The sequence below is a fragment of the Puma concolor genome, chromosome A2 (assembly GCF_028749965.1).
Source record: "Puma concolor isolate L17-30 chromosome A2, mPumCon1.1.hap2, whole genome shotgun sequence".
Classification (NCBI taxonomy): Eukaryota; Metazoa; Chordata; class Mammalia; order Carnivora; family Felidae; genus Puma; species Puma concolor.
In genome coordinates this window covers 61,227,488-61,241,865 of record NC_141668.1, presented here as the reverse complement: position 1 = coordinate 61,241,865, position 14,378 = coordinate 61,227,488, and the positions used below count along the sequence as shown (strand labels likewise).

The 14,378-nt window shown below is 37.8% G+C and overlaps 1 long non-coding RNA gene across 3 annotated transcripts in view; it reads right to left on the bottom strand.

The window, feature by feature from the left end:
• The window catches only part of LOC147583228 (uncharacterized), a 264,338-nt gene that overhangs the window by 121,424 nt on the left and 128,536 nt on the right, over positions 1-14,378 (bottom strand). For all 3 annotated transcript variants that reach the window (XR_015246510.1, XR_015246514.1, XR_015246516.1), the window contains 4 exons: positions 13,925-14,031; positions 13,779-13,843; positions 13,612-13,686; positions 13,087-13,204 (listed from right to left, as the gene is read on the bottom strand). This is a non-coding gene — a long non-coding RNA (uncharacterized LOC147583228). The remainder of the gene's footprint in view (positions 1-13,086; positions 13,205-13,611; positions 13,687-13,778; positions 13,844-13,924; positions 14,032-14,378) is intronic.

Sequence of the window (14,378 nt, the reverse complement as noted above, 5' to 3'; positions counted from 1 at the left end):
CAAATTACATCCACAAAGACATATAATTTTAATATGTTTTATGAAGGTTATGAACAATAATGATTCCTGCTATTTAAGGTATGAAATATATTGTCAAAACAATGTAGGAAAGAAATCTGCTTTAGTAAAGAGATCTAAAAGCTTTTGTACATGTTTGCCCAGAGAACACAATTCTAGAAAATGATCTTAAGTAAATAATTTTACATGCACATGTTGACATATATATAAACAGTTAATCTGAAAATATCCATAAGAGCAAAAAGTGAGAAACATTCTGTATGTGCATGAGAAAGTGAATGGTTTACATATAAGGTGAATCATTCATATAAGAAATTGCTGTAGTCATTAGAAATCATATCATGTAATAATAAATTAAGGACTTTGGAAATTCAAGCAATGATGTTAAATTAAAATTGCTTATGTGCTACAATCTCAATTTTGAAGAAAAAAGTATGGGTATGTGTACATCTGTTTATATGTATATTAATAATTCATAAATGCTAAGGAATAAAAAAGACTGAAAATTATATCAAAATTTGAGTTGTGTTTATTTTTGAGTTATGGGATTATAGGTGGAATTTATTTTCTCTTCTATACTTTTCATTCATGTTCTACTAATTTGTAAAATCAGAAATAGTACTATTCCAAATAGGAAGTAGAAATCCTCTTCCATGGAATTGGCAAGTGACAAATATGGAATAAATAGTTCTCTGAGGCATTTGATTGCTATTATAGACTTAGTCTTCCTACTGGCAGAAAAAGCCCAAAATAACCAATAAAACTTGTTCACACAACTGTGCTGACAATGATATTAATGCCTAGAACAACACAGCAGTTAACTAAGGGAAAACCATGCTGGGTTCAACTCGATGAGAACCAGAGGAGAGTAAAAGCAAATGGAAAAAGATGAAATTGACAGGGAAAGTGAATGCTAAATGCAAGCTCCCAGCCTGGGTGGGCAGTTTGGGTGGGAAAGTAACCTCTCTAGAGTTTGGGTTCACTGACCACAAGTGGAACAAGGATTGGCAGAGAGGCCAGATTGAAGCAAGTAGCTATAAAAGTGTTCTGCCCTGTGAGTACCACCCTGAAACATAATTAACCACCCGAACAAAGGAAAACAGTGCCCAGGGTTTCTCCATTCAGGAAGCAAATCTAAGAAGCAGGAACTGGAGCCATGTGCCAACACTTCCCCAAGATCAGAGGCCAAGAAAATAGTATAATATCTGAAAAACAAATCTGGTCAGCTTCTCATAAGACTTTCTAACTCAACTATTTTGAATTGGCAGTATATTTCTAAGGATCTAAGTATTGATTTTATCCTAAAACTATGAGACTTTATGAGGTTATTTTTACATGGTAACAGACTTTGCTAAGGTATATGAGCTATTACTTCTGACACTGGAGTCAATCTACCTGGATTGTGGGAATATTCCTGCTACTTACTTTTCATTAATTCATTTGAGCATTAACCCATCCAGCTATTCAGCCACTGTTCTATATATACAGATTATCTAAATATATAAATGTATACATTCTATATATATTTATTATATATAAATATATATATCTAAATATATAAATGTATACATTTATATCTAAATGGAAGTGGAAGGAGGAAGATATTAATATATAAAAGCAACAAAAGGGCTTTATTAGTCAGGATACGATAGGCTATGTTGCATTAACTTAAAAGAACCACCTTGATGGTTCAGTAGCTGCATAATCAAGGTTTATTTATCAGTCATAAAAGTCTAAGAGAGAAAGAAGTTCTCAGAAACAAAGCTCCACCAAACCATGACTCAAGAATACAGGATGCTTTCAAAACATGGCCTCCAAACTTGTCAAAGGAGAAAAATAGAAGAGGCACATTCACTTTTAGGTATCTCGGATTAGAAGTGATGTATTGCCTTTTACAGTTTCATTCATCAGAACTCAGTAACTATTTTTAGGTTGGTTTCTCTGAGAAGCAGATCCTAAGCCAACGATTTAAATCCAAGTTATTTATTTAGGATTCGATCTCCCCCCAAATCAGTAACGGATGAGAGGAAGAAGAAAGCCAAGTATGAGTGCACTTGAGTCATTTATGATGGGCTGTGCCACTGGATGTGGTAACATAAAAAGAGATGTGAAAGTCATGGGCATTCCACATCTTGCAGGTGAGGAAGCACTAGTGCCCAAAGCAAATGTCTGAAGTTCAAAGTGTCAGCCGTTAGCAGCAAGGTATGTCAAAGCTGCAGCATGCACACACAGACTAGTTAAAGAGAGCCGAGGGAATGAGCAGGGCAAAAACAGTGTCTACTTCAGGTTGCAACAAAACTCAAGGAAAGCCAGAAAATATTGTATTCCTGTGTACCAATGAAGAGGAAATTTCATGGTAAACACATGCATGGATTTTGTCATAATATTTAAGATGTGTCATATAAACAGAGAGGAATCCTATGATAACTTGGTTGCAATGAGCCTGACAATGGACGGTTGGCTCTTATTATCTTTCTAGCCACTGAGATTGATGATTATTGACCCAAGAATAAACGGATACTTAAGGTGTACAATGTGATGATTTAATTACACATACATTGTGAAATGATTACCACTATCAAGTACATTAATACATCTATAACCTCACATACTCACCTTCATGTATGTGAATATCTACTCTCCTAACAAATTTCAAGTATAGAGTATTATTAACTCCAGTCATCACATTGAATATTAGGTTCCCAAAACTTACTCAATTTACAACTGAACATGTGTACCCTTTCACCAACCCTCTCCATTTCCCCTACTCTTAACTCCTGGCAACGACCTTTCCACTTTCTGGCTTTATGAGTTCAACTTTTTAGGCTCCACATGTAAGTGAGATTATGTAGTATTTATATTCCTGTGTCTGCCTTATTTCACTTAGCATAATGTTTTCCAGCTTCATCCATGTTGTCACAAATGGCAGAATATGTTTCTCTTTTATGGGTGAATAATATTCCACTGTATATATACACCACACTTTCATCTCTTAATGGATACGCAGGTTAATGCCATACCATGGCTACTGCAAATAATGATCCAATAAACATTAGTGGGCAGACATATTTTCAACATACTCATTTCATTCCTTTTAGATATATACTCAGAAGTGGGATTGCTTTTTCAGAACCTTCATACTGTTGAAGAACCTTCACAATAGCTATGCAGATTTACATTCCACCAACAAGGTAAAAGAGTTCTCTTTTCTCCACACTCTCACCAAAACTTAATATCTTCTCACTTTTTGATAAAAGACATCCTAACAGGTGTGAAGTGATATCTCATTGTGGTTTTGGTTTGCAATTCCTGAATAACTAGTGGTATTGAGCACTTTTTCATATACATGTATGTCTTCTTTGGGAAAAATATCTATTCAGGTCCTTCGCCCAATTTTTAATCATGTTATTTGTGTTTTTGCTATTGAGTTTTATGAGCTTCTTATATATTTTAGATACTAACCCCTTGTTAGATATGTGGAATGAAGATATTTTCTCCCACTCCATAGGTTGTCTTTTCATTTTGTTTATCATTTCCTAGGCTGAACAGAGTTTTTTATTGATGTAGCCTCATTTATTTTTGCATTTGTTCCCTGTGTTTTGGTAAAATATCCAAAAAAATCATTGCCAGTACCAATGTCAAGAGCTTTTCCTCTATATTTTCTTGCAGGTGTTCTACAATTTCAGTTCTTACATTTACCTTTTGTAACACATTGTGAGTTTATAGTTTTGTGTATTATGTAAGATAAAGGTCCAATATCCTCCTTGTGCATATGCATATTGAATTTTTCAAACACCATTTCTTGAAGAGACTATCCTTTTCTTATTGTCTGTTCTAGCTGCCTTTATCAAAGAATAGTTTAGAGTATATTCATGGACTTACTTCTGGGATCTCAATTATCTTCATAAATCTGGTACCAATAAATTATTGTTATCTTAAGAATATTCCCACAGATATCCGTTAGATTTATGACTCAATAAACATTTGTGTTTAACTAATAATTAACAATCATTTGTTCAACTCTAATAGCATTCTAGACTCCAAAATCCACCTAAATATATAAGACTCTCACTCTCATGGTGATTTCAGAAATAATGGTCCTATTGTACTTGGATCTCTCATCTCTAACTACTTATCTGCAAAAAAAAAAAAAAAAAAAAAAAAAAAAAAAAAAAAAAAAAAAAAAATCACCGTACACATTGAAATGCTTTATTTCATTATATTAAAATGGAAAGTTTACACATGGAGACTGCACAGTACCCTGTACATATGCTACACTATTTGTCCTTAAGTCTAGGGATTTCCTTTCCTTGGCATGAATTATAGGAGAGGTGCCTAACACCCAGACTGAGTGAGTTATTCTAGCTTATGGTGGTGTTGGAGAGAAAAGTGCATAAACCAGAGGATGTCATTAGACCAGTGACAATGGAGGAGAAAATATCCAGCGCTGACAGCCGACTCACTTGCAAGCTGATTGGTGTCAACATGCTGAGCAGTACAGACAGAAAGGCTTAGGAAGGAGTTTGCTGCATCTGGTGAGAAAGGAAGTGTAACAGCAAAAAGAGAACACAATATTTTACGTCTGTGTTGGCTCCACCTAGGAAAAGCAGACACAATGAATCTACAGTATGTATGGAGAAGAACTAACCACACGTATTAATACAGTCTTTGTGCCTCAGCTGTAAAACAGGTTCTGGGCTTGTAGTTAAAGTGGCTGCACAGATGGGGCCTTTTCCCCTTTCTTTGCAATATTCCATATTCTAATTATGACTTGCACTGCTTCTGGCACAAAAACAAGGCCACTGATGTGGCCCCAAGAGTAGGCATGATAAAAAGCCAGGCCCACGAACTCATGTGACTGCTCTTTTCCACTTCCTTTCTCCTCGCTGGGTTAATTCCATCTGGGGTTTTTTTGTTTTTTTTTTTTTTTTTGTGCTGACAGCATTTGGAATTCTTCAAGCTGTCTCTGGTTGCTTTTCACTCACTGAAGAAAGAAGATCTAGTCTTCAGAAGTAACTCTATACTTACTGGCAGGAGAGACAGCAGAGACTGATTAACAATGTGGTACAAAAATCCTGCAAGCATATAAAGTACCAATAACTGATTAGAGTAAAAAGGAACTTGTAAGGGCTAATGGAATTGTACAGTATTCTACATAAATTCCAAGTGCAGAATTTACATCATGTATGACAGGTTTCTTCACTTCATACAGTAGTACTTAATTGTGGCCCTAAATGTTACATTATCCATTTTAGTCCATAAGGGAATAACACCATAAAATTAATAAATATCACTAAGCAAGAAGTTCCAAATCATTATTCTATTTCTGTCTTTGCTAGTAGAGCCCTGTTAGTTTTCTATTTTATTTAAACTGGGTGTTTAGCTATTGAGTATTTGAAAATGCATTGAATTTCACCTTAACATTTCATTAAACATTTATAAAGAATGAATATTCTTAAAAATTAGTATCATGTAAGCTGTATAGCTTAAATATAGGAAAGACTCCTTCACAATTAGTACTCGTGTTTTAGCTCCTTGAATATACTAACAGAATTCTCAGGTAGAGTCTTCTATTTCACTGCAATCTTTTTGAAACATTTAAAATCATTTTTTTTCCAAAAAAGAGGTTAGAGTGGGAGAGAGAGCCAAAGCATAAGAGACTCTTAAAAACTGAGAACAACCTGAGGGTTGATGGGGGGTGGGAGGGAGGGGAGGGGAGGTGATGGGCATTGAAGAGGGCATCTTTTGGGATGAGCACTGGGTGTTGTATGGAAACTAATTTGACAATAAATTTCATAAAATAAAATAAAATCAGTTTTTTCCTTTTTGTATCTTGTTGTCATTCTTCCCTTCCCCCACCCCCCACTACCCCACCCCGCCCCACACACAAATATCTCAATACTGCCTTTGGCATGGTTGGTAATCAGAAACATCATTATATGCATTTATTCGTTCGTATGCATTCAACAAATATTTACTGAATGCCCAGAACTATAGCAGTTAACACAAGAGAATGAAGTCTATACTCTATAAAAAGGAAATAGGTAATAGATGAAATAAAAAAGTAAAATATATAGTAAGCTAGATATTGAAAGGTATTACAGACAAAAATAAAAAGAGAACGGAATTTTAATTATGGTGGCCAGGAAATGCTTCACTGAGGCTATTTGCACTACAATCAAGAAAGGAAGCTAGTCCTGTATATTTACGCTAGAAACTGGAGAGGATTCTGGAGAGGAAATGAGCACAAGAGTTTTGAAGGCAGATTATGCATCAGAGTGTGAGAAGAAGAGCAGAGTAGCCAGTATCACCAGAATGGAGCAACCAGCAAAGATGACCAAAGAGATAGAGACAGGACCAGATTATGCAGATCAGTGTAAACACTGTGGATTTTACTCCAGGTGAGATGAGAAGCCATTGGACTATTTATGTGGAAGAGTGACATGTTTGAATGTATGCTGTGTAAGTCAGCTATATTGATAATAAACTATTAGGGTAACACAGAGATTACGAGCTAGAAGGATATTATAATTATTCATTCAAGAAACAATGACTTAGGGGCGCCTGGGTGGCGCAGTCGGTTAAGCGTCCGGCTTCAGCCAGGTCATGATCTCGCGGTCCGGGAGTTCGAGCCCCGCGTCAGGCTCTGGGCTGATGGCTCGGAGCCTGGAGCCTGTTTCTGATTCTGTGTCTCCCTCTCTCTCTGCCCCTCCCCTGTTCATGCTCTGTCTCTCTCTGTCCCAAAAATAAATAAATGTTGAAAAAAAAAAAAAAATTTTAAAAAAAAAGAAACAATGACTTAGACTAAATTGTTAGAAGTAAAGGGAATGCAAAATGTTTGCATTGTACATGTATTTTAGAGATAGAGTGAGCAGTAGTTTGTGATGGACTGAAAGCAGCTTATAAAAGAAAGAGAGAGAAATTGACTCCAGAGATTTGGGCCTTGAGCAAATGGAAGTGTGGAGTTACAACTCCTGATACGGAGAAGGTTCTGTGAGGAGCAGGTCGGTGGGAAGGGTAAGAGTGTGATTTAGGAATTGCTAAGTTTGAGGAGCCTATTAGGTATCTAAGTGGAGAGAACTTAAGCTGAGAGAAGTCCAGGATGGAGATATCCACTGAAGAGTTGTCAGTAGAAAAATTATTTCTGAAATCATGAAAAAGATAAAACTGTAAAGATAGTATAAGGATAGAAGGGAAGAATTTGAAGTCTTAGCTCTGGTGTACTCGAATAATTCGTGGTCAGGAAAATTAAGAGCAATCTACAAAGAGCCGTAGAGGGAGGATAGAGAGAGAGGGTAAAAAAGGAAAACCTGGGGGCGCCTGGGTGGCGCAGTCGGTTAAGCGTCCGACTTCAGCCAGGTCACGATCTCGCGGTCCGTGAGTTCGAGCCCCGCGTCGGGCTCTGGGCTGATGGCTCAGAGCCTGGAGCCTGTTTCCGATTCTGTGTCTCCCTCTCTCTCTGCCCCTGCCCCGTTCATGCTCTGTCTCTCTCTGTCCCAAAAATAATAAACGTTAAAAAAAAAAAAAAAAAAAAAAGGAAAACCTAAAGAGTGTAATATCCTGGAATCCACACAGGGAAACTTTCAAGGAAAAGGGAGTGATCCACTATATCAAATTTTGATGTTGGGTCAAGTGAGATAGTACACAAAACCTGATTAGGATTTAGCACTATGGAGGGCCCTGGTGATTTAATAAAAGCTATTTCATTAGAGTGGTGACTTCAAAACTTGACTGGAAAGGGTTTAAAAGACAAAGGTAGGAGAAGAATTGGGGACTGTTAATTCAGACAACATTTTGAAAGTTTTTATACAAAAATAAATAAGAAACAGTGGAAGCTAATTGGGGACAGGGTCAATAAAGTCATTTTTTAAGATGGGAGAAATAAGAGCATGTTTGTACACTGATATAAATGACGCAGTAGAAAGTGGAGGGAAATGACACAGGAAGGAGAACAACGTCTATAAATAGAAGAGAAAGCCAAGTGGAGGAATTGTCTTTAGATAGGAACACGCTTAAGTCAAACACTGTCAAAGCAACAGATGAAAGGAGGGGCTGTGGAAGCTCTTTTCTGCTTGTTTCTATTTTCTCGGGAAGCAGTCATCAGCTGGGACTTAGGATTTAAAAGGAAGTATTAGAAGTTTGAGGAAAGAAGAAAAAGTAGGAAGTATTTTTCAGGGAGAGTGGGAGAATGAATGTACTAGGGAAATATAATATGATTGCCAGGCAGCATTAAGAGCCCACTTGAGATTAGAGATCATAAATTTAAAGGAAGACAGTCATTATGGTTGTGATTTTCTGCAGCCGTATTCAGCTGTATGGGAGCAGATGTGGAGTAGGCAGAGAGATGGATTTAACCATGGATTAGCCATGGATGAAATTCTGTAAGACAGACACAATGCAAGGGAAGAGGGAGTAATTATAAGGATGGGTCACAAGATGTAAATTGGGTGAATAAGAAAGGGACAATGACAACTGGGTGACAGTGAAAAAGTGGTGTGAGCAATTGACTTTGGTCCCAGTAGAATACAAATATGTGTGAATTAGAAAGACAAAAGGTAATGGTCACGGAGACAGATTCCTGAAATGGAAAGCTTTGGAAATTAAGAGTTGTTAGTACAAAGAAATTATATGCTATAACCTGAGTATTGATGTCCTGTGTTGATAGAAGATGGCCCTTTTAGGGGACGTAAGGTCAAGGCACTGAGAAGCTAGACGGAAGCATTATATGACCAAGGATAAAACGGGAGTAGTTTAGGACACAGTGATTTTTTTTTTTTTAACGTTTATTTATTTTGGGGACAGAGAGAGACAGAGCATGAACGGGGGAGGGGCAGAGAGAAAGGGAGACACAGAATCGGAAACAGGCTCCAGGCTCCGAGCCGTCAGCCCAGAGCCTGACGCGGGGCTCGAACTCACGGACCGCGAGATCGTGACCTGGCTGAAGTCAGATGCTTAGCTTAACCGACTGCGCCACCCAGGCGCCCCAGGACACAGTGATTTTTATCTCTTGAAAGGAAAAGAGAGAATGACCTGGAGATACATAAAGGAGTGCAATAAGGAAGGGTAATAGGAGCTCACAGCATGAACTTTAAAACTGGAAGGATTGATGAAAGAAGGAGGAAAGATTGCCTGGAAGTGGCAAAGTGCATTTTCCCCATCTCCAGGCCCTGTGGTATTAGAATGTGCAAGAGAAAAAGCCACTCATTGAGAGGACTTTTGAAAAAGAGCCTCCTTAAGGAAGAATCAGTTTGTAATGGGAGTGGTTCTCAACCTTGGCTGCTCATCTCATAAATAGTTTAGACAGAGGATCAATTGACTGACAGATGATAGATTTATTTAAGATAAATAGTTTCCAGTTTCCCTGTTTAAATGTTCCCCCCAAGTTCGAACAGACGGTCTACAACATGTTCCAAACAAGTAATTTTTCAGTTACTTAAATCATATGAATGGCATTATTTTCATCTTCTTTATGCAGTGAGAAAACAAACCACCGTCTTGCACCTTAATTAGCTGATATTACCTCAGAGGAATTACTGAAATGTATTTAAGCAGGAAATGACCTCATTTAAACATTTTTTTTTTAGTATCAAGAGGGAATTTTCCAACAATAATAAAGTCTACTTCTTCATGTTACACTAAAGGGATAGGATTGAATGTGCCACGGGGTACAATTCTGAGAAGGCTACTGACAACAACTACAGATAGGCCATGCAGCCATGTAGACCTAAATGTCTACGCAGCATCGATCCTTCGGACATGATACTCAAGAAGACCGGGAAATACAATGTGAGTCCACCACATTAGGGGGAAATGCCGCATTCATTTCCTTACTAAAGGTGTCATGGTGTACAGTCTATGGTGAATTAACATACAAATGGTGGTGGGAACAAGTTCAAGTGCTTAATAATAAGAGAGAAAATAACAAAGTCAAATCGATTTTTAAGACTGGATATTTTATCATTTTTAAGTTTATTCATTTATTCCTCCAGACAGCATGTTTTGAGGGTCTAATATATGGGAGGCACTCTGCTGGCTAAAGAGGACACAGCAACAAACGAACTCTTAACTTCCCAAAGTTTATAATGTGGCTTCTGCACAGTGAAGGAAATAATCAACAAAAGTAAAGGGCAGCCCACAGAATGGGAGAAGATATTTGCACAATTTACAATCTTCTTCATGCTTGTGAAGAATATTTTTTACTCACCACTCAAAAAGGCAAGGTATATGTGTATGCCCTGATAATTATAATTACAGCAATTACCTTTCATTTAGATATTTACTCCTAAATTTATTTCCTGATACCTCTTGTGAAGACTCGAGATACCTAGGAGTCTTACAAAATTTGGAATGAGGAGCCACAAACTCAGAAAAAACTAGTATTCTTAGTAAATCTCTCATGATTTTTGTGACTTTAAAAATCAAGAATAAACATTTCTGTCACCCCCAGTGAGGGTGGAAGCAGTTAAAATCAACTCAGATGTCTTTGGGTTTTGTTTTTTAACATGAATACTAATAACACAGATTAAATAAGAATAAACAGAGATACAAGGGTTGAAGAAAAAATTTTTTAAATGCATTTGACCATAATTCTTCTGAGAAGAGGAACAAAATGGAGTAATGTTGCAGAAAGAAATGAAAATCCCCAAGGCAACCCAGAGAAGGGAGAAGAGCTTCTCTTAAAGTACAAATGGGTCTTTGTTGGATTTTAACAAGCCCTTGAAGGAAAGATTCCTGGAGATGTCTGAAGTTCTTCATTTAATGTGAAAATACTTTACACTTTCTCTTAAACAAAGAAATCACCCCACTGGCTAGGAGCCAGAGCATGCACATTTTTTGAGGCACCACAGGAAAAGAGAAAAGAAGAAAGAAGGCCAGCACTAGCACATTCACCCTCAGGGAAGAATGTGCCCCACTTCCCAGAGTTGTAATCAGTGGCAGTTCTGGATCCTGATTAATGAGTCCTTCCATGTTCCCCGCTCTGCTGTCCCTCTGCTGCTCTACAGTTTCAATTTTCACCCCAAATCTGGAAGTGCGTCCTCAGTGAAGAAAGCCCTGAGATGATGTGCCGGGAATAAAAGGGAAATGCAGATATTGGTGCTACCTGACCAGCAGGAAATTTGAACTGTAGCAACTGAGATGGCCCAAAGAGTTGTTGAAATGTAAGATAAAGTTCAGAAAGGGATTACTATGTCATGTTTCTTTTTGAGGGGGGCAGGGAGCAGAGTTTGAGTTAAAAGCTTAGGAGTCAGTGTGTGGGACACTATCACTTTTTCATTGTGTCCTGCTCAGGGCTGGGACTTCTTGGAGTCACAGCTGCAGTGAGGCTTTCTACTTAACCTGAAAAAGGCTTTTGGTGTCATTTAGATGGCTGAGCTGGGATAACTCGTCTGTGAGTTATGATTTATTCAGATATGTGACTATGATATTCACAGACACATTAATGCTAGTAGTAACACCTACATTTGCATACTATCTGCTGAACAGCGTTAGGGCTTTATAAATATAAAGTAAATGAATCTCCCCAAGAAGGCTATATGGCACAGAAATGGAATTACAGGGATGTACGCCATCGACTCACCATCTCACAGCGAGGAAATGGTGGTCCTTGCTTCAGAGTCTGTGCTTTCGAGCACTCAACCATTTGCATCTCCATTCAAGGAAAACCCTGATATGAGTACTAATTATCATGTTCAAAGATGCCCAGGTGCTCCTTTTAAGAGAAACTAGTACTTTATAAAAGTACAAAAGGAGGAAGTATCTAAGACAGCAACAAAGAACAGGAGTTAAGAATTAGGACTGAGTTTGGAGGCTGCCTTTTGCCTGTTTCCAAGCTACGTGACACTGAGCAAGGGGCAATGTTGTTAAAACTCAGTTTTCTCACCCGTAGGATGGGGATAATAATAGCAGGTTTGCCATAAAGAGTAAATGAGATGATGCATGTTAGGTAGCACCTATCCGGTACAAGAAAATTATAATAAACTGTAGCCAAAAACTTAATGCCTTTAACATAGATTTCTCATAAACAATCTGATAGTGAATTTATTCCAGTGAAATCTAAGCTTTCCAATTATTTTACGCCCACAATATAAATTAGAGGACTGTTTTATATATTTCAAGAACTTGGATATGGCACGGATACGTTTGGCTACAAAAAAACAAATGTGAAAATTAACTTCAGCACATCCAAATCCGGGCATCTAGCTGACAACATGAAGCAAATTATTAGACTGAGAAGTGACTATGTGCCACACATCAGAACAAGTAATGCCTCTCTTCGTTTGCTTCCAAAACTGTCCCTCAGTCTCAGACTTCTTCTGGGTTACTTTGCAGTCACTGTCCCTGGAGGAGCAGTTGCTTGTAGCTCAGCACTGTGGCTTCTAGCACCAAAGGAAGCTTTCTGACCAGATCACTCTAAGTCACTCTGTGTCAAGCTGCCAAAGACTTTGTGGTTAAGAAGAATGGTTGAAGCCTTCTATAATTTAAAACCAGGGTGTTTTTTTTTCCACTGGAGTGATTCAATGTACATTGTGTGCACACATGTTCCAGTTACAGATGGAGACTCAAATGACTATCAGACCCTTTGGTGTGAGTTCAAATTTCCTGAAGGTGTTGGAATGTCTGTAAAACATCAGATGCCCTTCTGCTTGAGCTTTTTTTTTTTTTTTAATAAATACATTTAATTCTTTGCTGATTTGACATCTCGCTTTATTTACGGAAAGATTTGACAGTGCCTTTGAAAAATTATTCGTAAAAAGTTTTTGAGTCTCTGGCAGGTAACTGATTTTCATATTAAGCACTTAGATCTGATTTGCCTATAACCGAAGACTAGTCATTGTGTTTGTGTGTGTTCCCTTCCCACCAAAAAATCTAAAATCTTTATTCTTGTTCCAATACTATTAGTCATATTTTACAGAATTATTGGTGAGGTGCTGTCATCACTCTAACGATTTAGTTTTCCTACTTAACCTTCAGAAATTCTTTTCAGAGAAGCTTGGGCAATGTTATCAATGTATACTTGGGCATTTTATTTCTAAGCCTTGTGATAATTGTGAAGTAGCTTCCACTTACCTCTTTTTGCACTAATCCCGATTGTCAGAGACAGAAAAAAAGCCTCCTGTGGTGTTGTGCTTCAAGTAGCAGGTCCTGCAGTCCAATGGCTTCCACCAGCTGCCTTTGTTTTTAATGTCTGAGAATCAGAATGTTAAGAAATTGCCGTGAAAAGAAAAATATTTGAAGGAGATATAGTCTTCAGTTGACACCCTGCATTTTTGGTCTCAAGCAAAAAATGAAAACACAGAATATTCATCATCAGCCACCAACCCTGCAGATAGGCTGAAAATGTAGCTGTTTATATAACATGCTTTCAGGTGTATTACTCCCCAGCATGGGATCTCTTGCTCCCTTTCCGATGGCAAAAATTCTACCATTAGAGTCATTAGAGTCATTCCTAAGAATATTAAAGCAATGCCACTGTAACAATGTAATATTACGATGCCATATCATCAATTCAAGACAGGCTCTTCATGCTGTGGTAGCAAATGACCTCCAAGTCATAGTGATTTAAAATCATAAAAGTTTTCATTATTTTCTTACTTATGTGACAGGTCTATCAGTGGGGCAGAGGGCTTCTGTTCATCAGTCATTCAGAGACTTCTCTTATCATCATTCCTAAAGAAAAAAAAATCCTAAATGGGTCTGAAAGTCACAAGGAGGTGCCCAGATCCCTACCCTGATACTGATCAGTTCTACTCACAACTCACCAGCCAGCACTTGTAACATGGTCTCTACAACCACAAACGGGTCAGCAAGTACATCCAATATGCACCTGAAGCAGTGGGAAAGCATTTAGTAGGAGCACTAAATGACTCCTTCTTTAAGGAATTCTGAATTTGGAAACAGCCTTTACCTTAATGCTTGAGAAATTCTGAAAAGTCCTGAAGAAGCAGAGGTGAAGGAAAGCAAGGCTAATTGGGTTCAGAGGCTTCTCGGGACATAAGCCCAAGGGAGAGGAACCTGTTTGTTTGGAAACAAACAAACAAACAAACAAACAAACAAACAAAACAGATGTTAAACAAAAATAAGAGGCAGATCAATTTATTATGCAACTTTGTTCATATCAGTTGTGCTTAAAACTACATTGTAATTAGTGTCAAATTTTTAAAAATGTAAGTATAGCATTTATACTTTAAAAATCACACAAAGTAATATTATATGTGAGGGGCACCTGGGTGGCTCAGTCAGTTAAGCGTCTGACTTTGGCTCAGGTCATGATCTTGCAGTCCGCTGAGTTCAAGTCCCGCATTGGGCTCTGTGCTGACAGCTCAAAGCCCGGAGCCTGCTTCCAATTCTGTGTCATCCTC